The 26,040-nt window shown below is 42.9% G+C and overlaps 1 protein-coding gene across 50 annotated transcripts in view; it reads right to left on the minus strand.

The window, feature by feature from the left end:
* The window catches only part of SORBS1 (sorbin and SH3 domain containing 1), a 296,558-nt gene that overhangs the window by 165,629 nt on the left and 104,889 nt on the right, over positions 1-26,040 (minus strand). The window contains exon 1 of one of the 50 annotated variants that reach the window (XM_075610936.1): positions 23,576-23,749. The exons of 48 other annotated variants lie outside the window; for them this stretch is intronic. The gene's annotated coding sequence lies outside the window, so the exon portion shown is untranslated. Of the gene's footprint in view, positions 1-23,575; positions 23,750-26,040 lie in introns of those variants that run through there. One more of the 50 variants, XM_075610948.1, reaches the window with a different exon arrangement.

A 26,040-nucleotide genomic window follows, 5' to 3' on the forward strand; every position in this document is an offset into this window, starting at 1 on the left:
GTCTTTATGTATAAAGGAAATCTTCCCATGGCCCATTGATCACCACTTAACTTTCCTGAGCTTAAAGCTGCAGGTCAAGCTCCCTTTTTTTTAAGTTTTTTTTTTTACTTCAATAGTTTCATGTGGGCAATCTCTACTTACCTAAAGAACTGCATAGCTGCCGGTCAATTCATTCTCCGTCTATTGATCGGCGAAGTTTGGCGACATCTTTAAATATGGGGAATGTAAATGGTTGCTATAGGAACAAGCATGCTTGTTAAAATAGAGGGGGAGGGGGGAGGGAGGGGAGGGGGAGGGGGGAGGGAGGGGAGGGGGAGGGGGGAGGGAGGGGAGGGGAGGGGGAGGGGGAGGGAGGGGAGGGGAGGGGGAGGGGGAGGGAGGGGAGGGGAGGGGGGAGGGAGGGGAGGGGAGGGGGGAGGGAGGGGGAGGGGGGAGGGAGGGGGTAGGGGGAGGGGGTAGGGGGAGGATGGGGGACTGCCCCAGAAGTTAGGTCCGACTCCCGCTAACAGCCACCTGGTCGGACCCCATCCACCCGAGGGTAGGGATCAGAATCCCCACTTAACAGGTAAGGACTGGGCGGAGGGGGGTAATAGAGAGATAGGCGGGGGAAGAGATGGGAGTGGGGGGTGAGACAAGGGGGTGGGAGGAGGACAGTGGGGAGTATGGGGAGGGAGATATAGAGGGAATAAAGAGATAAAAGGGGAGTGTATGGGAGAGGGGCAAGGTGGGATAAAGGTAAACGGGTGGGCTAGTACATTTTTTCAACTTATCTGCGAGGCTGGGCTTATATTATATCAATATATACTTGAAAGCTTGCATGTATTCCATGCTGTATCCTGCACAAGTGCACAAATAATTGTCACAACGTATAGCAGTGGTACAAATAGAATCTACGTTGGGAAAATAAATGATGGCCCTAGTCTTGCCCTCTATACTCCAGAACATTTATTTGTACAGACATGTCATGCTTTACTCTTTCAACGTGATGCCAGATAGCAAACACATGCACAAGCATAAAAGTTAATGGTTTGCTTCCTTATAGGCTCTCCTAGATATGATTAGAAAAGGGTTGCTGGTAGCATAAACATAAATCCAATTGACAGCTCAATATTGCAGTACAGTTTATTAATCTTCTCTCGTCATCCAAGTGTCAGGGCAGGCCACCGCGGTCATTCTGCCTCTACCAAGATGGCTGACATTTGAGGTCATTTTGCCCCCTCACCCTAGATGGAGGTTGTAATCGGTTGCACCTGTTCCTGGCCTTTATAAGTAAGTCATATCCATTCAGCCAGCGTCCACGCAAGGTGTCTGATCCTTATGCTATTAGACCCAGTCTGGTATCCTGCTTGTGCTTTGCCTCTCCTGAATCTTTCCTTGCCTCTCTCCTTCCCTGACCTTGAAACCGTGACCCCCGACTACGCTGCCGCACCCTGTCCCGACCTCGACCCGTGACCCGGATATTCTCCCAATCAGGACTCAGTCCCACGGCCTGCTGTCAGTTCTAACATCCTGCCTCATTCCTGCGGGTCAGCCTCCTGGTCACATTAAGGGGTTGAATACAAAGTGAAAGTGAGAGCCAGGGCAGTCGAAGAGAGAAAAACCTAGACAAGCTCTGTTAAACGAGGGGAAATAATGTGACGTTACCAAAAACAGGAATGGACATTATTTTCCCTGAGTTATCACCCTGTTCACCAAGGTAATCACTGCCGTAATTGAGCTCATTAGCGCAGTCCCCCTATTTTAACATTACACTGCGTTATCTGCAAGTAACAGAGTGATTGAAGTCTTGACGTTACTCCAAGACAGACAATGGCATTTGGAGAAGGAGTAAGAGAGCGAGAGATACCCGAGAACAAAACCGAGAACACACCCGAGAGAACTGGGAAATATGCAACTAAAAAATGTGCAAGATGTTCTCTCTCTCCCTCATTTCAGTGTCTGGCTGGGTGTAACGTCAGAGCTAGGCATGACTATGTGGCGTTATTTCCCAGTGTTAACCTAAACAGGGTTTAATGAATATGGGATGAATATAATTTAGGCTGCAATTAGCTAATTTGCATGTCATATAGAATATCTACAATCTTATTAAAGCCGCAGCGATATCTGATTTAGTGAAGGCTGCATTAATATTAACGTGCAGTAACTTAGGTTAATGTCACGTTAAAGTAGGCCAACGGAGCTACATAAATCTAGCCCAAAGTCAGGAAAGTAACTAAAACAAATCATAAAAATAGGTAATTAAATTGAAATAAAGCCGGAGGAGAACAGCCCCCTCCCCCCACCAACCCGCCCCACCTACCCCACACTAAGTATATAGAGAGATAAACTGAACAGGAGGATTTTGATGCTGAAAAGGTTTAATAAACACTTCAGCATATCTATTGTATATGGAAGAAACAACCATACATTACATAGTCCACAAGATCATTTTATATTAGAGTAACAAGTTTTACTAGTCATGCTGCAATTCATGTGACATTCACCCGCAAGGTTGCCAACAGGGATGGATGGGCGAGTGAGGACAAGTTTCCCGGGCCGGCATTTGAGGTGGGCCTGACACATCTTCTGTGACCGGCATGGCCCTTTCTTCTGCCATTGTGTATTAGAAATTTGGGCAAGGGTGAAACTAGCTCCATCAAGTTAAGGGTACTGTAGATCAGTGGTCTCACTCCTCTGCCGTGCCGTTTCCCAGGTGGGAGCAGGAATTTGGGCCCAACTTCCGCCCGTGTGGCCAGCCGATCTCTGCAGCACTGCAGCTTCCGACGTGGCCAAGACTGAGTCGAGCGGGGAGGGGGAGGCGGGTTGTGTGAGAGAGAGGGGTTGAGTGAGAGGGGGCGGAGGGTTGAGTGAGAGAGAGGAGGGGTTGAGTGAGAGAGAGGGGCTTGAGAGAGAGGGGGTTGAGTGAGAGGGGGGGATGGAGTGTGAGGAGGGAGGGATATTTTGGGAAATTAAAACTTTCTTTATTTTATTGTAATTTTCTTATTTATACATATGGGAAGCGTATTCAAAAAAAGTCAACCCTTCATAGTACTGTATTGACCGGTCATCCAATTTTATTTGTTTTTTTTGCCGGTCCGGAGGGAGGGATACTTTGGGAAATTAAAACTTTCTTTTTTTTATTGTAATTTTCTTATTTATACATATGGGAAGCGTATTCAAAAAGTCAACCCTTCATAGTATTGACCGGTCATCCAATTTTATTTGTTTTTTTTGCCGGTCCTCTTAAGGCAAAAGGTTGGAGACCAGTTCTGTAGACCAGGGGAGCACAAACTTTCCCCACTGCACCTTCCCCCCCCCCCCTCCTTACCTTGTCTTCTGAGCCAAATGACCCCGCAGTGTCATTTGATGCTGCATTGCCATGGCGACATGTCACCGAAGACAAGGTAAGGGACGTTACAGAGGCCTCACGCAATCACCCGGCATTTAATTTAAATGCCTTGGGGATGAGCGCGGGGCCTCTGTAACCGCCGCGCCCCCCCGGAAAAATCTCCCCTGCCCCAGTTTGCGCACCCCTGCTATAGACCACAAGACAGTGATCCAAACAGGCAATTGATACAGGGATAAGGTTGATTCGCTGGGTAGTAAAAGCTTGTGTCAGGATAAACCATACGTTGTTTTACGCAGCATTGGAACATTGGGACATGCGCTGAAGTTGCACGGGGAATGGGAGGAAGGACTTCTTCATGGAAAGGGTGCTGGATACATGGAATAGTCTCCCAGCAGAGGTGGTAGGGGCTAACACAGTAAGGCAGTGTTTCCCAAGTCCAGTCCTCAGGGAACCCCAACAGGTCAGGCCTTAAGGATATCCCTGCTCCAGCACAGGTGGCTCAGTCAAAATGATTGAGCCGCTGATTGACCCACCTGTGCTGGAGCAGGGATATCCTTAAGGCCTGACCTGTTGGGGTTCCCTGAGGACTGGAGTTTAAGGTTATCCTAAATCTGAAACCCCGCCAAGGATCACAAAAGGCTCTGAGGTTGTACAGCAGGTAGGCAAACTATAGGTGGAGCAAATGGTTTTTTTCTGCCATCAAATTCTATATGATCACATCACACATCACAAAACAACTCAGATTGCAGTTGGGTTTTCCTTGGTTAAACACGATTTCCTAACAAAAACCTGGATGTTTATCATACTGAACCTAGGTAAAACTAGTTTTTAATGTCTTTCATAGTCAGACAGAGTTTATCTTTGAAAAGTGATTTAATATATTTGTAATTATTCAACTAAAATCAGTAAAAAAAAAAAAATGGTAGCAAATGCAATGTTAACCACTATTACTTTAATTGCTGTATAGCTTACCCTGCATCTAGACATTTAAAGATCTGGTATTACTTGACATGAGGGAGAGGGAGAACTCTCTATAAGCTTGTCTTATAATATCAGTCGTTAGTCCAAATGCAAAAAAGTATCACCTACTATTGAAGATCTGGCATACAAAGCCTTTAAGAATAATACTAAAAACAGTTGGCTGAATCATCATACTTCTTTACCAATATTAGAGGGCGTACTATTCATCCTACTTACACTCTGGAAATGCAGAAGAATGGAATTCATGCCGTTACACCCAGCAAATGTACTACTCCAAGAAACATACTGTAGCTATTCAAGACAGCAATATTTTAGACGTCTACAGGCAGTCATATAAACTTAGCATCTTAAAGTAGGATATGAAGCAGACCACCACTGTTTTATGTTTAGCAAGTACAATACCACTTATGAAACCCAGTGTGGACTTCATAAGGTGTTAACTGCCATTGACTTGTATTACAGTTAATGCAGAATCATATCGTCGTTTAGCGAGTTTCCCCCAAAGTCTCATTCTAAATGGGTTATTTTCCATCACCCAGCTCCAGAGACTAGGAGAAGGTAACAAATGCAGTATAGTAGGAGTGATAAATGTCTATAAATTAGAAGTTTGTGAGCTCAAAGTCTATGGGGTCAGCTCACTTATATGTAATACGCATTATCGAACTATAATGACCATTCATTTAATTGCCATCAACACAATGATAATGTTAGTAACACTGGAGTGAATAGACTCCTATACTTATTTTATTGGAGTCTGTAAATATTTAACTAGACGTTAACTTTCTGTTTAGCTAACAGAATCTTTTGACGAAACCTTTACACTGTCGCAACCTTTATAGTGCCCTTGGACCTTCAACGCTTTCAGTCATTTCACCGCCCCCTTAGCTAATGGAAACGGAGGGGGCTCTATTTTCGATCAGGCCGATCACTCAGGTGAAGCAGTCTGCCCGGTCAGGCCCTGGAAACCAAGCACTTTTCCATGACCTACCAGGTACGCCATACAGACCCTGTAAAGGTGAAAGCAGCAATCCCTCCTAGGATCAAAAGTGTACCAAAGGCAATGAGATCTGTAACCATTTGGGGGGCGGGGGGGAGATTTGCTTTGGTAGTGACCAAATTATTTATTATTTATTTATAAAATATTTTACCAGGAAGTAATACATTGAGAGTTACCTCTCGTTTTCACGTATGTCCTGGGCACAGAGTTAAGACAAATAATACAAGGTTACAAATACAGTTACGTAAATGAGCATGTATATAATGCAAATACAGTTACATAAATGTCTTGTATATAATGAATACATTATATACAAGACATTGCATTCACAGTTAAAGATAATATATATTATGGGCGTATGAAACAGTTACAGACCAGATTAAAATGTGTGACAACCTTAGATTTGAAAGAACTTAAACTGGTGGTGGATGTGAGAGTCTCTGGTAGGTGGTTCCAGTTTTGGGGTGCACAGTAAGAGAAGGAGGAACGTCCGGATACTTTGTTGAGCCTTGGGACCATGAACAGTCTTTTGGAGTCTGATCTCAGATGATAGGTGCTGCATGTGGTAGGGGTGAGGAGCTTGTTCAGGTAGCTGGGTAGCTTGCCCATAAAGAATTTGAAGGCAAGACAGGAAAGGTGAACTTTGCGCCTAGACTCGAGTGATGACCAATCTAGTTCTTTGAGCATTTCGCAGTGGTGTGTGTTATAGTTGCATTGGAGAACAAAACGACAAATTGAATTGTAGAGGGTGTCACGTTTGCTAAGGTGGGTTTGAGGTGCCGAGCCATATACTATGTCTCCATAGTCAATAATTGGCATTAGCATCTGCTGTGCGATACGCTTTCTGACCAGGAGACTTAGGAAGGATTTGTTCCTGTAAAGTACCCTTAGTTTGGCATAGGTCTTGGTTGTCAGGGTATCAATGTGCATCCCGAATGTTAAGTGGGAGTCAAACCATATGCCCAGGTATTTAAAACTAGTGACAGGGGTTAGGGTGGTGTTAGTGTTGGTTCTAATCTGGAGCTCAGTCTCTGGAAGCTTTAAAAATTTAGTCTTGGTCCCAAATACCATTGTTACAGTCTTGTCAGTGTTTAAAAACAGTTTGTTTTGGGAATCCATTTTTCGAGTCTCAAAAAGTCAGACTGAAGTATGTGTTGAAGGTCAGAGAGGCTATGGCTGTGTGCATATAGGATTGTGTCATCTGCATACATGTGTATTGAGGCTTCCTGACAAGCTGTGGGAAGATCATTGATGAACACTGAGAAGAGTAGGGGCCCCAGAACAGAGCCTTGCGGGACACCACAGGTGATATCCAGGGGGTTGGAGTTAGAGCCTGAGATGGACACATGTTGGGTTCTACCTGATAGGTAGGACTGAAACCAGTTTAAAGCATGCTTCCCTATTCCAGAGCTCTGGAGTTTGTTAAGCAGGATAGCATGATCAACAGTATCAAAACCCTTTGCAAAATCTAGGAATACTGCACCAGTGAGTTGACCCCGTTCCATTCCACACTGGATTTCATTGCAAACTTTTAGCAGGGTAGTTACGGGGCGAAAGCCAGATTGGAATTGGCTAGGTAAATTTGTATTGTTATAGTAATCGCTTAATTGGGAGTGAACACATTTTTCCATGACTTTGGATAGGATTGGGAGAAGGGAGATTGGCCTGTAGTTTGAGACAGTGTTTTTGTCCCCACTTTTGAAAATTGGGACAACTCTGGCAGCTTTCCAGGTCTTAGGGATATGGCCTGCAGACAGGATAGAGTTGACTATGGAAGCAATTGGTTTGGCAATTGCTGGGGCACCAAGTCTTAGGAACCTAGATTGTAGTAAGTCAGGTCCACATTGGCTGCTTAGTTTTAATTTGTGGAGCGCTTGTGTAATCTCCTCTTCGGATACTGGGCCAAATTGAAAATTGTGGGCAGTGTTGGGAGGGGGTGGGGCTATAGGGGTACTCCCAGGATGAGATTCAGGTTTGTGGTTTGGGTTGCGTTTCGCTAATAAGTTAGTAGCACACCCCACAAAGTAATCATTGAATGCATTTTCAATGTCGGTGGGGTTTGTCAGAGTCATATCACCCTTAGTGATATTACTTGGCTGTTTATGGTTAGAAGGCTGGAATATGTTGTTGATAACCTTCCAGAAGTTAGCTGGGTTTGATGTATTCTGGAGGAGATTGTCAGAGTAATATTGGGCTTTTGCATGCCTTGTTTGCCTTGTGCACATGTTCCGCAGGCATCTGTAGTGATTGAGATCCTTGGTAGTGCCAGGTACTTTGTAGCTTTTCCACAAGGCATCCCTGAACTGGTAGAGTGCTATAAGGTCAGGTGTAATCCATGGAAGGTGAGCACCCCATACCCTTAGGCTAAGGCCCCGGTATCTCCGCTGTAACGCGCGCCCGCGATATTGGCGGCGCTTTCAGCCGATTCCCCGGTCTTCAGCTCACTGCAGGAAGAGAGACCGGGGGGGGGGGCGTGGTGGGGGAGTGATGGGGGCGCGGCCATGACGTCACCCAGCAGGTTCGCCCTCATTGGCTGAACCGTCGGGGGCGTGCCTAATCGCTCGACACGAGTCCTGCTCTCAATTCTATTGAGAGCAGGAGCAACTCTCGCCCGAGCGCTGCGGCCCCCCCTCGCAGCGGGCTCGGCGCCATTGAGGGGAGGGCTCTCGTCCGTGCAGCGTCCGCCACAGCGGATGCTGTAGTAGGCAGCGGGGGCAAGTCCTTATTCTGCGTAGTGACTACCTCCCACCCCTTCCTTCCCCACACACACACACCTGTTTTGATCAGGCTGATATCTCACATGGAGCAGTCCTCCTCATCAGCCCCCAGAAAAGGAGCATTTAAACGATGAAATACCTGGTACAGTACAGGGACCTCGGGCAGGTACATCATTAGGTTTAAAGAACATCTGGCTGATTGGTGCCTTTTTTACCAAAATCAGGCCCAAACTGCAACAACCTACCAGAGACGCTCAAAGCCGCCTGCAGTTTAAGTTCTTTCAAGACCTCAGCTGACTCACATTTTAACCTTGTCTGCAACTGCTAAATACGCCCATAACATATATTGTCCCTAGCTGCCCATGCAATGTCTGTAAATATAGCGATGAATTGTCATCATAACTCTGCCCAGGACATACTTGAAAACGACAAGTAACTCTCAATGTATTATTTCCTGGTAAAACATTTTCTAAATAAATACGTTTTTTAGATCATTTTTTAAAGTTACTTTTACACAGCGAGCGGAGACTTGGGAGGGGTTGGATTTCCTCTGGCTCTTTCCTTTTGTCAGATGTCACTGTGAGTTCAACAAGGAGTTTTCACAGCCAGAGCCCCACTCTCCCCCTCCCCTTATCTTTATTGTCTCTCTGATAAAGGAGGACAGGATGGGCTAAGACTAAAGAAAACACTTGATTGACAAGCGTTCCCCCCCATTCAAAAATGCAAGTTGTAATACATTTCCAGAGAAACAAAAGAAACCGAACCTTTGCTTTTAGCGTAGTTAGATTAGTTTAAAGAAGTCCATTAAATAGGTAAATTCTTTACAAAGGATTGGGTTTTTTTGCCCCGTTATCTGCGGGTTGCACGTTTAAGGGCCGATTGAATCACAAAATATGGCATTAAAGATTAGTTCAATTCACTATAATGTCATTTTGTATGTGCTCACAGACCCAATGTAAAACAGATTCCAAAATCTTCTCTACCCGGAGTTGTCAACCCCAGTCCTCATAGGCCACCAACAGGTCAGGTTTTAAGGATATCCCTGCTTCAGCACAGGTGGCTGTGTTAATAAATGAGCCACCTGTGCTGAAGCAGGGATATCCTTAACACCTGAGCTGTTGGTGGCCCTTGAGGACTGGAGTTGGTCATCCCTGTTCTAGACCATTAGTGGTCAACAGGCAGGCCAGGGGTATCATGTGCTCCTCGGGGGGAGGCTTTATCTGCGGCGCTCAACCATTGGCCGCCCTAGCAGCTCCCCGCAGTGCAGAAGGACCATAGATGTTGCTGCAGTGGATTGTACCGTCTCCTTGCTCTCTCAGCTGCTTAATAAATACTGGGCCTCTCCTGTGCTAATCACAAGTTCTGAGTGCAAGAAGTGGGACAGTATTCACCAGCACTCTGGCATTACACCAAGGCCCAAGTGCACGCGACGGGGTGCCTGGAGGTGCTCGTTCCCGGCAGCAGCGCAACCTGGTGGACTCCAGGCAGGGCGCGGCCATGATGTCACGTGGCTGGATCCGCCATCATTGGCTGAACCCCGCCGTGACGCGGCCAGCCCTCCATTGCCACAAGCACAGACAAAATCATTGTCTTTGCAAAATGTGGTCACGCATCGCGCATTGTGCCGGGGTGCGCAGGCAGCTACTGGGGCCGGCCCCATAGAGAGCCTTGTGTGTGCGCCGCGCACACCGTCTCGGCCACTGGGGACCTAGCCTTAGCTACGCTTATAGTGCCGGCGACGGCAGGCTGCGTGCGGTCGCTGGAAAAATCAAATGGAGATGACTTCCAGTGATCGCGACCAAGCCGTCGCTCCAAAATGGGGATCTGGATAGACTAACACCCCCTATTAAAAAAATGTAATAATCTTAATAATGTTTAAATGATTTATAATTAAACATGAAATAAAAGGATAAACTTAAAAATCATTGAAAATTACTTATATGTCTAATATTTGATATATCAATCCCCTAGGTTTTTACTGTCAGTGTAAATCTTACAAAGAAATGTGTTGCTGGTGTTTCTGACTGATAATAAGGGGTTAACATAATTTAGGAACAGCTCATTTATTTTGATGTGAAATAATAATAGGTTTTTTCTTCTGTTACGCTGACATTGTACAAAGCGCTGTACATAGAACTTTGCAGGTACGGGTCCCTGCCCCGTAGAGCTTACACTCTATATATTTGGTGCCTGGGGCACCGGGAGATAGAACTTCACCCAAGGTCACAAAGAGCCCACACCGGGAATTGAACCAGGTCCCCTTTACTCACTGACTCCATCCTTGTGAAAGGATGAAGGTCATTATTAATGTAGTGAAGTGGTTAAGAATGCACATGCATCAAGTAAAACTAAACATGCCAACTTAAAAAGGAAATGCATGCACCTCACATAAAGGATGGTATTTCATATCTACACACTAAAACCATGCTTGATACACAGTCTGCATATTTCCTGGCCTCAGAGTTAATTAGATTGATTGTAATATCCATGGAAATCCATGTGTGACTCATCCAGAAACGTCAGGACTAAATTATACCCTATAGAGTTCCATGTATTGTATCTAAATGTGTGCTTAGTAGAGAGGTGTAACACTTTAAGTACATTCAGGTACTTTAAAATTATTTTTTTTTTTTTACTAAACTCAATTTGTGGCGCACTACTTTTAAAAGGCTTAAAATATCACATTTCCACCATCAATTTGTTGTTTTGCCAATGAATCGCAGCTCAGTCAGCAATTCGGAAAGCATTTTAATTTAGTTTAATGATGCTAACTCCCATCAAGAGGCTGAAGTAGGAACTTTTGTGGAGAGGATAGCCACAATTTAGGGTCTGGGTGGGAGTTAGCACTTTAAACAAACTTGAAGGGCACACTGACTTCGCTGGGACGAATTGCAGCAACTTTATTTTTTTTTTCCCGAACAAAAAAAATGCTAATTTAACATTCGCACTTCTCTAGTGTTCAAGATATAGATTTTTTTATGCACTTCCCTGTGTGTGGAGTGCATGGAGTGTGCTCTCCATGGATGTGTAACTGCAGAATCTTGAGGATAATATTTGCACTTTTTGAAGAAGGATTTTTGAGCATATAGAAAGTTTAACCTCAGTACTTCCATTGCAAAAGCACATTTTCCCCCTTTTACATGATCTACGCCACATTTTTCTTTATTATCCATATTTTGCATCAGGAATATTACATTGTAATCATCTCATTCGCCCAAGATCACACCAGGAGGTCTGTGTAACAAGGCAATTATAATAATGCCATGCAGCCGTCTTCTTGTTAGGGAAGCTTCATGCCCCATTAAAATAAATAGGCTTCATCCTTCCCCGACCAGGAGAAAAATGGTATCCCAGTAAATTGAATAGGAGCTAAAAAGAGTCATATTCAACTTGCATCATTGCAATGCTCCATTCAACTGAGTGGGACTTAAATCTTCTCCTGCACAGGGAAGACTGATTACAATAATGTATGAATACTTTGCTCCAACTGAGCGCCGTTTGCAGCTTGGGACTTATCATGAGTTATGGAGGCGTTACAAGACACACATATTATAAATGTAATGGGATGTAATAAGAGAGCAAAGTGGTTTAAACAAAAGTAGCGGTACTGTGTCTAATTTCACTCTTTAAGTACCAAGAACCAGCACTACCCATGTGGCTTCCAGAACGCGGTCATGTAAATCGCTTGGGGTAGTGATCCCGTGAATGGAAGTGATGGGGGCTCCATCCACTTCTGTTCCAAACATGGTCACCGCTAATTTCCTCCAACAAAACAAGCTTACTGCACCGACACACTTTATTCGAGCAAATACCCAGTATGTACCTGGCAGATACCTGGAATGCGCCGCTCCTCACCTCTGACAAGCCCCGTTGCGTTTGCCTTCCAAGCCTGGGTTCATGCCTGGCTGACGGGCGGCTGATCTGTTAAATGATAATGATTAGGATTTAATAGGCTGCAATGCTTCGCGTGTCTACCAGATGGCATAAATTCATGAATTGTAATGCAGTATATATATATATACTGTGCAGTATTGCAGCCAGCGGGAATAAAATGCTTCAATCCCTGCTTGGAAAATACCTCAATGCACTCGGGCAGAAAACAGTCACAAACCTCAATACACCCGGGTATACCCGAATTCGTGGGACTAGCCGAGCTCGAATAAAGTGTGTCGCCAGTGTATATGGCATGGGTCCCTGCTGTGCAGGGTGCACCATCCATATTTATAAGTTCACAACGCGGTGCACGCACGTAAACGGAAAACTTGCCACCGCTGCGCAGCAACAGTGGTCCCGCAGTGAAGCGGTAACCCCAACCCGACAATCCAAAATGAATGAAGAAGTTGCACTCGTGTGGTCCTGTGAAGAAAGGCACACAGGTTTATTGGTTGGTGATCGACGTTGACCGAAACGTCCCCATCCAATAAACCTTTGTACCTTTTTTCACAGGACCACACGAGTGCCACTGCTTCATTCACCCACGTGTATTAAACAGGAGACCATTGGGATTGTCTTTCACACAGATTTAAGCAATATTTATGCTGCTTGGAAACAGGAAATACTTTCTAAAAGAAATCAAATTGTGAGAGCGTAAAGACGAAGTAATGGTACTCTGGGTGTGAAAGTAAAAAAAGAAAATAGTAGTGTTACTCTGTGCCTCCAAAAATGGAAAATAGTGCTATTTATCAGAGCACACTTATTTTATTGATACACTGTGTATATGCAGCATTAGTAGGTATTGGGCCCACTAGCGTGTATGTATTTCAAAACCAACACCTTAACCACTGCTGCACACCCAATATTTAGACAAAATGCTATAACATCCACTATATTTGATAGTGCTTGGAATACAGAACCCATTTTTCTTCCCTGTGTATCTCTGATTTTACTTTAACCAAAGCATAGTTAAAAAAAATAGAACATAAGAAAATGTCTAAATATTTCCACTGCGTGCTCCGACTTGGTATATGTTATTCTGCACTCGGCACCGCATGATGAAGAGTAAGCAAACCACTGAGAGAGTTTACTTTATAGCAATCAGCGATAAGACTAAATGTATGCATGATAGTTTTGCCAAGTTTACAAGCACGATGAAGATAGAGAAACAACGTGTATACAATGTGTGGGGGCAGCTGATGAAAAAGGCATTGGTTGTAAGGCCCTTGTGACCTTGAGCAAGTCTTTTCATTAGTCAATAGGAGTTTCCATACAATAGTGCCCCGATGGGCACTATTGCTGTTTAATGAATAACCACTGTGAGTTTAAAAGGGGCAGTTCAAGTTTAGCAGGCCCCCCAAAAATAAATGTTATTTGTAAAACTTATCAGTTCCTTAGAAAGATTTAATCAGCCTTAAAGCTACGTCTTACTTATTTCTATCTTGGGGAAAATGACTATGTATCACTTTTTGTCTGAAACACTCCAGCATATTAGCCATTTCAGATTATCTGTTTGACTAATCATGTCACCAGAATTACTGTGCAAACAGAGGAACACGGCTAATCCAACACATTTGATGACTATCAAAACAGCTTTAATCGCCAAAAGACATTAGTTAAAGGTTGTAAAACCACTTGAAAGCATGTTTACGATGGAAATATTAAACGTTTTTAAAAGTAGACTTATATTTGTAAGATTTAAAAAAAAAAATTTGTATGGTGTCAACCAGCTATATTTGACCTATTAACCGTCATAGTTCCCTAATAACATACCTGTACAGCTTAGGCTCCGGCACGCCGGAGGCCATTATGACGTACTTTGCATGTCATGGCCACATGCTGGTTTTCTAGGGTTTGAGCCCACCGACGTTTCCAGCATCTAGGGCCTGAGCGTATCATGTGATCATTCCTGGAGCGGTCACATGACGTTGACGTGCTGAGGTCCGTGGGCGCTATGGTGCCTACTGTAAAGGTCACACATGACACTATCCTAGGTTCCCTTTTGTCCAAGATAGTGCTACCCCGTTAGAGGCAAAGAAAATCACTGGAATGTACAAGTGCTACTGCAGGGGCGGCCAACTCCAGTCCTCAAGGGCCACCAACAGGTCAGGTTTTAAGGATCTCTCTGCTTTAGCACAGGTAGCTCAATCAGTGGCTCATGACTGAGCCACTGATTGAGCCACCTGTGCTGAAGCATGGATATCCTTAAAACCTGACCTGTTGGTGGCCCTTGAGGACTGGAGATGGCCACCCCTGTGCTACTGCAACTGGGGTTTGCCTTGTTTAGTGCAGAATAACTGGCCGGTCACCAGAAGATGGAGATAAAATACACGGAATTACTGTTTTAAACACCAACTCATGCGGCTATTTTGTTTAGAGAACTGGACGATCTCCTGTTGTCCTAAAGGACAATTAAAAATCATAGCAGGATGTGTCGTATCCTTGTTATGTCTCTCTCTGCTGTTCATTATTTTACTTGCCATCCCCGCTTTGCCAGAAAATGATTATTGCCGTCAATTAAAAAACACGCGGGGGGGTGGGGGGAATAGGTGGGGTAGGGTCCCCCAAACCATGTGCCATCAACACAACTTGGTGCCCGGAGAACAGCAAAGCACTTAGAAATAGGTAGTAGCTCTAAAAAGGTTGGAAGAGCACCATTACACTCCAAAAAGACATACACATTACAACCCAATATGATAGATTGTGCCATTTAAAATATTACCTAGCAGTTTGATTAGATTCTATCAATAAAAATTATGTTTCAAATTTTTTGTACTCAGTCGTACACAGCCACAGTTCAGTGGGAGAAATGAGATTCACGAAACCAAAGATTCTTAATGACCAGAAACAGCGTCATTATCAACAGCTATTAATTAGCGTGAGAAATATTTTGTTCCAATTCCATTTCCAGCCTGATTTGCTACCAACAAAAGGGCGCCATCATTAGTCCCAGAATACAATATGATTACATTAGCAAATTCTTCATGCAAAGCGCTTGCTTACAAGGCACTGGAATGTATGGCAGGTACTGTACATGAACTGATTTTTTTTTTTTTCCATCACCCTCTACTGCAGCTATAATAGGAAACCTATTTAAAAAATGTCCCACTTTCACTCATCACTGAAGTTTTCCATATGTGGTCAAGTATGTTTTGCATATCTGTTGCATAAGACTCGAGTTTGAATTTCAAGACATCCCCCTTGAGAATAATTAACTTGACAAACAGAAAATGAATCGTTTCATGTTTCTTCTTCTACTGTATAAAACACCGATAGACTTTGATGGGTTTTTTTTTTTTGCAGCTAGGAATGCAAGGGTTTATAACCTAGAAATGGCATGCAACTCACGCTATAAAATACATTTACTCCCAGAGAAAACGGCCATCTTGAGCTATTAAGATTTGCTGGGAATGTAAATTGTGAAATGGAAAGTGCATTCATATCAAGATTTCAAAAGGATATTTAAAGAGATACATGGCCATATTTACTAAGCGGTGCTATCAGGCAAGACAAATCCTGGCTCGTTCACTTTTATGGCCCATATAAACGGTGTCCTCCGTCGCTGGAAGGTGTCCTATGGAATAGCACCGCTTAGTAAATATGGGCCACAGTGTAGCAAGCAATTCCTGTGTGTGCGCTTCCCAAGGCCGCGATTATAGTAACCGCGATGGTGTGTGCTACATCGTGCACGCCGCGAACAAAAAGGCCGTACCTCTATGAAGCAGGCCATAGAACGCGTGACCGCGATTCTCGGCCAGACAAACAATTTTGCATTTGTCGCGTGATGGCCGGGTCACGTGCGCGGTTCAGCCAGTGAGAGCGAACCGGTCAATGGCCACACCTCCCCGTCACCTCGGACCTCAGTGCAGGTTTCACGCGAGTGACAGGACCGTGTGACGTCACGCACTCCCATTATAAACACGACCTTAGGATCAGATAGAGCCAACGTGGACTAATTACATTGCTATCTATTTTAAAGGGGTTGTGAAAAAATATGATGATCTGTACTTTGAGTGGGAGGAAAGTCCATCAGTTCAGAGGCCAAAATACCCAAAGTTCAAATTAATTTAAAAAAATAATAAGCCAACGAGGAACACTTATTGCTGCGTAAATAGAAATAGACGGCACATATTGTTTTGCACAGAATTCTGCTTTTGCACAAACACTATTTGAAGCGATAACAATGTTACCCTTTTCCTTTAAACAAGAAGACTTGAAAGAAAGCTCCAGGATGTTTAAAACATGTGGGAAAGGGCCCGAGAGGGACATTACATCACTGCCTTCAGTGCATGCACTGGTGGACTAAACAAATCCATTTCCTGTCCTAGGTCATGAAGTCTATGAAGAGAAACGGCCTTCCAAGACAATGCAGCAAGAGTACCAACATCACAGATGCCCAATAAAGAGCAGTTCAACACCTACACTCCCCCCTTTCATTTTTTTTATATTGGGGGGTAAGCAGGGGGTCCCGGAGCTGAGCTTTGTCAATTCTAACTATGGGGAACCCCTCGTTGGAGAGATACATACCGGGAAAGGCAGCACCGGTACTTCTGTTTATTAAATTCCCGGCATGACGTGGGGCAGTAGGAAGACACAACGGATGAATGTCGCTTTCTATTGGCCACGTGACACTGGGGATTTAATCCTCCATTTTGTTTCCCCTAGAGGGGATGGTATAAGTGCTATCTTTACAGCTATGTATCTAGGGAACCAGGGAGTCCACGGAGACAAAACAAGCTATTTTCAACACCAGGGACCCCGGGTTACCAATATGCATACCCATGTATAAAAAATGGGGAGGGGAGAGGGCAGGGGTAAAAAGAAAAAAAACAAGTATAGAGGAACTGCCCTTTAATTAAATGCGCAGTCACATTTCTCTTCTCTTCAGGTTAGCATAATTCTAACCTTATCTTGTAATTAGTGTTCTTCCCTTTAAGTCATATAAGAGTTCACAAATAGTTTTTACACAAAAAGTACACAGATTTACATATGGACACTCATTGCTTATTTAAGCACTTTGCCCATATCTATTGTAGGGAGATGCATATAACCTTTCCTAGTCAGTCAATCATAGTGTTGTTCCCCACGTGATTTCTATTGTGTACAGTATTTAGCATGTAGTCACCTAACACAGATGCAACTGTTCTTCCCAATGGTGGCTGGCAAAGTGGGAATGTTCAAGTGTACAAATACTACTTCAACATAGTTATCCATCCTGAGGACAAGACAAAATCCCATCATTTGCCACAACCCTATAAGTAACAAAGTCCCTATAATATACTGTACAATAAACAAACTAAGACTGAATACAAATTCGATAAGATTGTAGCACCAGAATTCCATAAGCTCCAATACGGGGCAGAACACCCCAACCCCATGTTAACCGCCATCATCTTAAATGGCGGTCAACATATGATTGGGGTGTGATATCATATTTTCGTCAATCCCATCCCAAAGGGATGTGAAGCATTTGTAGCATAAAAAATGTACCCATTCATAAAACTGGGCTGATTCTATTTTATAATTGTGTGTCTCTTGCAGATAATATACTTTTACCTGTAATGGCAGAATCCCCACAAAGAAATTCTTAGCAAAGGTGTTCAATATTCATGACAGCCTTATAGCTTGATAGCTTGTCACTCACTCCGAAATCTTGTTAGAAGTGGTTTTATCCTAAAAAGGTTACTAGACGTAGAGCTAGGCAAAACATTTTTGCGGATTTGGCTCCGCCTCGGATCTGGCGTCACCTCTGGTCCGCGGATTTCCACTGACTCAGTCTCAAAAAGGGTGATTCGTCTTTGTTTTTTAAATCCCTGACAATCCAATCCGCGGATTCCGCAATCCTTCGGAGGACATTTAAGAATCCTCCAATGGATTGCGGAATCCGCGGATAGGATTCTTAAAAATCCGTGCGGATTATATTCAATGGCGGTTTTGGATTAATCCGCACAGATTGAAACTGGAACAATCCGACGACGGATTTGACACCGCGGAATGGATTTTTAATGGAAAGCTCGGGAAATGGATTTTGACAGTTTCGCCCATACATAATTAGACGCTGTCGCTGTTCTTTTAAGCCTCTCCTCTAAATGTATGATAGTCTATGAGCATGATACTGGAAGCCAATCAGATGAGAGGCGGAGACATTGGAACTACGGTGAACAACTCACAGTAGAGAAAGAGTCGAGTGCAGGAACTGCAATTTACTGCGAAGAAGTGCAGTCAAAACATTTGGTCCACAAAAACCTATGGGAAGAAAGCACGAACTACCATATTATTAGGGGAACTAGCAGGATGCTGAGCTGTATGTGGAAAAGTATAAGAAGGCTGGGTTTAGTAAACTGAGTTCCATATCTTGAGATAAAATAAACAAAGTAGAGGTATAGTAGTGAAAATGATCAATTGAACTACAGGGCTCTGTGAGTTAAGTCCTGGAAAGCAACTAGCAGACCAGACTTACAAAATTTCGAAAAATTAACCAATGGGATCAAGCTCTACTTTTAGACTGCAAACTCCATGGAGCAGATCCCTTCTTACCTACTGTACCAGTCTTTGTTAATGTCTTTTAATTATTATCTTTGCACCCCATTGTACTGCACTGTGAGGTATATTGGCATAATACAAATAATAACCCTTTCCATGCCGGAAAGGGTCCTTCCAGAAAGCCTCAACCATGGATTTGCTTCAGTCGTTAGAGAAGTGGTAACACGCACAACAGAGGAGGGTCCTCTACCATCCACATCCCGTTCCCCACCCCTGTGGGAATGATGAAAGCGACCTCCCCTTAATAAACGAGTATAAAGCTGGCAATGTTCACAGGACTTCAAAAGGGCAACTAAGAGGAAAATGCTCACAAAGACAATTTACATTGAAAACATGGCCTGTTAGTGGCTTATCTTGGAAAGCCCCGATCTAATTAGTAAAACTCTTTAGAAAAAAAGCTAAATGATATCAATGTGCACAGCGTGGAAGAAAGGACCATGAGGTTGGAATATGGTGGAAACTTTGAAATACATCAGAGAGCTGGAAGCTGAAGTGTAGTAGACTCAGGAGAAATGGTGTGGAGTAATTCATGATGGAATAGGATCTATGAAACAGCTACCAGTCTATTATTCACTTTGGTATTAAGAATAATGGTTGACGAAAGACTGGGCTGGATCTCTATCATGCAGATGACCTGGAGTCAATTCTGGTTTCAACTACGAACGATTTCACTGAACCACTAGTAAGCTCAGGATTAGAAGGGAAGAACGTACGTCTTTGCACCAGAATCTACGCGTCCGTTCAGGATTAAGTGAGAAGATCCAGTAAACTTTGTAGCATCATCTACATTCTTACTATTTAACTAAAACCTGCTTTGTAAATGGAAATGCTGCTTCAATTGCGGGACTGTTCTTTATAAATAAATCCCAAACCATATGACAAATCTTATGATAACTGGTAGCATGCATTGAAAAGCAGTAGCTGAATGGACGATCTGTGGCAAAGATCATTGCAGTACTAGAAATTAAACATCAGAAGCATCTAACAAGCAGAACTGTGAAATATGTTTGTCCACTATCCATGCCATGTAAACCGTGTTACCTCCCTATTACTCGCAATACCAGATGTTAGGATGTCATTAAGATGAGCAGTGTTCACATATGGTCATGGGAAGGGTGTGCTCTAGTTTAGCAGATGAGAGGAGGCTCCACTCAGCATGGCGGGAGGATGGCAATACTTAAAGGTTAACTAAAGTTCAACAATGCACTGATGCCCCTCATTAAAAGACCAAACTGGTAACTACAACAGTGAGATGTGGTGTCATAAAGGAGTCACCAGATCAAAGCAACTGTTTGAAGAGAACTGTAAAATCCCGCATCTTCTCCCTGCATTCAATGATGAAGTCATTACCCCTATGCCAAAGAAGATTCTATTTCTAATCATTTGAATGGAGCTCAACCGTTCACATGCTGTAGTAAAGAGGGACCTAAATGGTCTACAAGTCAAGGCAAATTGCATGATATTGCACTAAGAGGTGGAGTTGTAAACTTGCCTTTTTTAACATCAAATGTATCCAGGTACTTTGATCCGATTTTGCACCAGCTGCATCAGGATGTGATAATGTGAATTTAAAGCAGCAAAACATGTGAAATCTTATGTTTTTTTCTTTTTTTAATAAACCAGTTCTGTAGTATTAGATAACTTGCTGCATTTTTTACATTATTATTCAACTCTTAATGCCATTTTTAATGAGTTTTAAAGCATCCGTTGATTTCTGTAGCAGGTTGTAGCTTGTACCTCCCAAGCAGTGCAAGATCTCTGTTAAACTTCCCTATTTGCGATCGTTTGTTGACAAATTTCCCAGCAGTTTGTGCTGCAAACTCTAACAATAGATGTTACCTTACTAATAATATAAGGATACATTACACTGACTGAAGCAGCCATTATGTTAGGCCGTGTCCGTAGTCAGCGCCACGACGTTGTGCGCGCCACAAAAAAAGGCCGTAAGGCAACGAGCACGGCCATAGAGTGCACGTGCGTGTGTACGAGAGCGACGGTGCGTCCAATTTTTCGCTAGACAAAATATTTTAATTGACTGGGTCACATGCGCGGTTCAGCCAATCAGGGCAAACCGCTCACGTCACGGACAAACTGTGAATCACAGCTATCTTGGGCGCGTCCCCGTCGCATCTACTCCTCCAGATCCCTGTGGCCACGGATCGCGTCTGCAGCAGGCGCGCGCAATGCCATGTGCCCACTATGTACAAGGCCTTAGGCACACAATCAGGATTTAGGCACATGTATAACAGGAGCACCAAACGATTGCTGACGCTGAGGCTCGCCTGTGCAATCAGGAGCGATTGCATGAACTAGCGTGCGCGATCGGGAGGCAGGGGGAGGCGGGGCATTGACGTCACTGGGCCAATAGCCCGCAAAGCACCGACGTCATGGCGCCATGACGTTGACGCTACTTCGCTCTGATTGGAGGTTTTCAGCCGACAGCGCACTCAGAAACAGGTTTTGCTGTCGGCTGAAAATCCCTGCGCCTCAGCACGCCTGCGGACGCCCCCTCTCAAGACATCCTCATTGAGGATGACGGGGCTCATCGCGGAGCGTCCGCACGGCTCAGCGCCGACTGTCCTTCTGTGGACTCAGCCTAAGAATGAACAACTATACATTGCCACATGCTTACATATACAAATAAGAAAGGGAGAGGGAGGAGGAAATGTAGTATTGCTGCTTTAACAGGAGTTAAACTGAGCATATATTCTATGCTTAAGAGACAAAACTTCTGCATTTCTTTTCGGAATTGTATCCATTTTCTTAGACTAAACCCCCCCAACCAGTTCTGTGGGGCTATAACCACCTGAGACATGATTCATGTGAAATAATAACTTGACTCAAAGGCTTCTTTCATCGGACACAGCCACTAGATAAAAAAACAAATAAATACATTTTTTTTTAGACTTTTTGTTTTATTATGGTCCAACAATAACTTGGATCTGAGGAAATAATCATCGCACGTAGTGTGATATACAGTATGTGAAATAAAATGAAAGTATACGACTGTAAGGGGGAGATTCACAAACGTCCAATATGGTTTCTCACTGCAATTCAAGTTACTTGCGGTTAATACAGTATTGTGGTACAATAACAATCAGAGGTTAGTGAATCCTGGCATAAGACTATAGGAATATGCTTTATTTACCTGCTAATAAGACTGTATTGCTAGGGAATGAAGCCCTGTTTGAAGGCAAAATGACATTTCGAAAATAATGTTTTAATGTAGAAATAGGGGGGCTCATTAGTCTGCCGACTGCAAAACTGGGCCAAAAACACCCCCAGATTTACAGATATAACAAATAAAACTTCCATTGATTTCAATAGAATTTGTCATAAACCTTGTACCACTTTTGCAGCTGAGAGACTTTAATAAATAACCCTCAATGTTGGGTTTTGGAAGAGTTCTGCAGTAATGTGACTAACAGCTTCTCATGAAAATACACGGGACCTGGTCTAGGGATGTAATCACAAACCCGTCATTCATTTAAACATGTTCCAGGATTACAGCAGTGAATTCACAGCTCTGAGCCTAATAAGGTTCTGAGAGCTGCAATGCTTTTTATGGGAAAGTGGTTAAGCAAAAGAATATATATATATATATATATATATATATATATGTGTTTAAAAAGCCAGGCATTAACACCAATGATCCTAAAATACAACGCAACACTAGGATACAGCGGTGAAAGGCCATTGTAATCTGCATATATTAGGAGGTTTATTGCTAGACAATTGATTTAATTCTAAATACACTGACTTCAATGTTACAAAGGCAAAACGTCTTGCAAAAGTCCGTATTAGCCATCAGAATGCTGCATCCTGGCCGACAGATACATCGTCATATGATTATTAACTTATAACTATGGATCAAACATCAGTTAAACAACGTTAATTGTTTTCTGCAGCAATGCTTCCTGAGAACATGAATGTGTGTCCAAATGCTAATCATTAACTAGCATCTAAAGCTAACAGAGGTGCTTGTACTTTTGGCTGCAGGGTCTGTGTTTCCAAGGGGTTTATTTTTAACCAAAAAAGCAGTAAGTGTGTTGGACAAAAGAAAATAACTTGCTGCAAAATGTACTTTTATAGTTTTTAGGTATGTCATCCAGTATACCGAAGGGAATGGTACTATTTGCTGAGTTTAGCAAATGTTGCATGCTTCAGAAGTAAAAGCAAGGGACGCTACAGTTCTGATAACCTACCACACGTACATTTGGAAAGAAATACTACGGGCTAAATATTGATATTTCCTAACACTTGTGACACAGGGAGTTATAAATGTCTACTGGCTACTAATTATATATATATATACACACACACACACACACACACACACACACATATATATATATATATATATATATATATATATATATATATATTATATATATATATATATATAATATATATATATACACACATACACACACATACACACACACACACACACACACACACACAAAATGAAGGCATTAAGAATGCAAAAAAAAAAACGGAATAAGCATCAGATTTTAAGAGGAAGGGGGGGGGGTGAGAATGACAAATTGAGTTCTTAGTTAAAAATGTGGTGTTTTTTGCAGATGCGAGACTGATTTATGTCTCGAGTTTAAGATGATGAGTAGAGCAATTGTAGACAGATGGATTAAAGAAAAGAAAAAAGGGATGACTGATCCGTTACAAGACACAGATATTAACAGTAAGTCAATATAATGTTTTGTCCCACGCACAAAAGGAGAGAGCATATAAATGTAAAAGTACATACAAATACAACATAACACCAGCTAGAAAAGCCAGACAAAAAGTTTGCATTCCCTGGAAATACTCACACATGTGATTTAGTTTAGCAATGACTGGTCTTTATAACACACAGCAACTCACAGTAAAAACAGTACAGTTTCTAACGCATGAAAACCACTGTGGGAAAGGATCCATGTAACTGGAGAACTGCATGAAAATGCAACTTTTAAACAGTTATACAAGCTTCAAACCAAAAGCCAAACCCAAACTCTGCCTTCTCCGTCAATGTTCACACACATAGCACACAGCTCAGCTACAAAGACTCAAAGCACCTACTTCAGCTTCCATATGTTTAGCTGCAGAAATCCAACGATTGTAACAAGATACCTAAGAGGCTATCAGCTTGTGTAGTCCTTTTCTTTGAAACAGTGAGGCATTTGTTCATTTAAAGTCAGACAAATAACTTGACACAGAGACCAGTAGAGAGATTCCAAAGTGGAAAACCCTTCCCCAACTCATTCTGTTCAGCCCCCTCATTAGAATACTGACAGAAGGGAGGAAAAAGCTGCCCACATAATTCTCAGAGGAGCTGCCTCTGTTTTCATGCAGGAGGGTTTGTCATACATGAAACAGCGGGAATGTGCCATGTTTGGAACTCTACTCGGGACTGCAATCAGTACTAATTATTCCTGCATTTACTTCCTCGATGTGCTACGGGCTCTCTTCTGGCAGCAAAGAGGTTCATAATTTTTTTTTTGTATCAACATAGTTGCATGTATGTACATCTTTATATAGCGCCCACAGTGTACTCAATGTTTTACAAACGGGGCAATACAATGCAGCAAATTATAATACAATAAGTGCAACAAACAAAATCCGACAATAGGAAAATAAATCCCTGCCCCGGAGAGCTTACAATCTAATATTCCTTAGATTTAAGTAAATTAAGTTTGTGTTAAAAACACTCTTTGACAAAGTGTGAATCCACCTTAAAATTAGTGCAAATTAGTGACCTTCAAGAAGCTATTATTTTCACTTTTGGAATGCTGGAATAGGAAAAGGGTGACAAAAAAAGCATGTTTTTATTTTGTAATCAATTTATGCACAGCAATGCCATACAAATGCAGTGTAGCTCTTACTCTTAATGGGTTCATTCACTTTTCAGTTCAAATATCTTCTTTGTTTGCTCTAGAAGACTTTATGGTGGGTTGTGTTTGTTTGTGTTTGTTATCTCTGCTTACCATTTGGGAACTGGACTGTATCTCTAACAAGCCTGCTGTGTGATGTCTGGCAAATCACTACTATCTCTTTGTGCTTCAAACATTCCTGTTCTGTCATCTCTCTTGCAATGTCCTTCACAGTCACTTAAAAGCCTTTGGGTCAGGCAGCTCTCACACGCATACCAATTTGATACGGTTATTCAGGGCTATCTTGTTCATTTTTATTCTTAATTCTTTGCCTGGCCTGCTTCACATTTTATATTTTCCCATGTATTTGTTCCTGTCTCTATATTAGGTGTTTGGATTAGCACGGGACTGAAATGTGCAGTGCACCTCTAGGACCAAAGTAATGGCATCAATATGTTTAACTCTATGGGGCCTATGCAGAGAGCAGCGCTATTTCGAAATTCGCCATTTTTTGGAGAAAATCGCGCAGAAAGCAGCAGAAAATGGCGAGTTCCGAAAAACGCGCCAATTTTTCTTTTCTAGTTATAAAACTTTGCCTCGTGGCTGGCGAGAACCTCAATCTCGCCAGTTTTAAAAATATCCGTATGCAGAGAGGCGCGAACGGCATCTAGCGGCTGTTCGCGCCAATAAAATGGCGCCATTGTCTCAGTTTTAACTCGCCAGAAAAAACTGCCGCTCGCGGCCATTGCAAAGGGGAAAAAAAAGCCGCGAATTTGTTTTAACACATTTCTGAAGCGCGCATCTCGCCAATTTAAACTCGCCATACGCATCCATGTTAAACATAGCAGAATTCGCACTTTTCTGCATATGGAGATTAAAACTCTCCAAAAAAGCTACTTTTTAATAAATTCGCCAATTTTAAAATTCGCTGCTCTCTGCATAGGCCCCTATGTCTTTAACGTTGCCCTGAAGCAGGGGTAGCCAACTGCAGTCCTCAAGGGCCACCAACAGGTCAGGTTTTCAGGATATCCCCGCTTCAGCACAGGTGGCTCAATCAGTGGCTCAGTCAAAGACTCAGTCTTTGATTGAGCCACCTGTGCTGAAGCAGGGGACTGGCCACCTGTACTTTAGCAGGGATATCCAGAAAACCTGACCCGTTGGTGGCCCTTGAGGACTGGAGTTGGCCACACCTGCCCAAAAGACATAACTGGGGTTGTCATCTTCTTCTTTCAGATCTGATGAAAGACCGGTCTGGATCATTGATGTATGGTGATAATACTTTCCATAACATCATTACTCAATATAAAATTCCCTTGAAACACTGACCCCCCAGTTAATGTCAATATATATTTTCTCAGAATTAGTAGTCCTCGCTGCTGCACGTGTGCCTGGTGGCACGTGCAGAGACTACATTGAATAAAATGGAAGTCCACAAACTCACCAATAACAACCAGCAAAATAGGCCAATTCCACATACAAGATCAAAACAAGCATATTGAGGTTCTCCATAGACAAGTTACCTCATACTCATATAAAACATCCATAGTATAATTTTTTCCCCCATAATAGAAGATTGTTGTTTAGATGATAATATTGAGTTGCGCTTACCCAGAAGGAACTGGATGCATGTTTGTTTGAAGAAGGGTGTCTGTTACAGTGACCTGAAACGTTACA

Source organism: Ascaphus truei, chromosome 8 (genome assembly GCF_040206685.1).
Source record: "Ascaphus truei isolate aAscTru1 chromosome 8, aAscTru1.hap1, whole genome shotgun sequence".
Classification (NCBI taxonomy): Eukaryota; Metazoa; Chordata; class Amphibia; order Anura; family Ascaphidae; genus Ascaphus; species Ascaphus truei.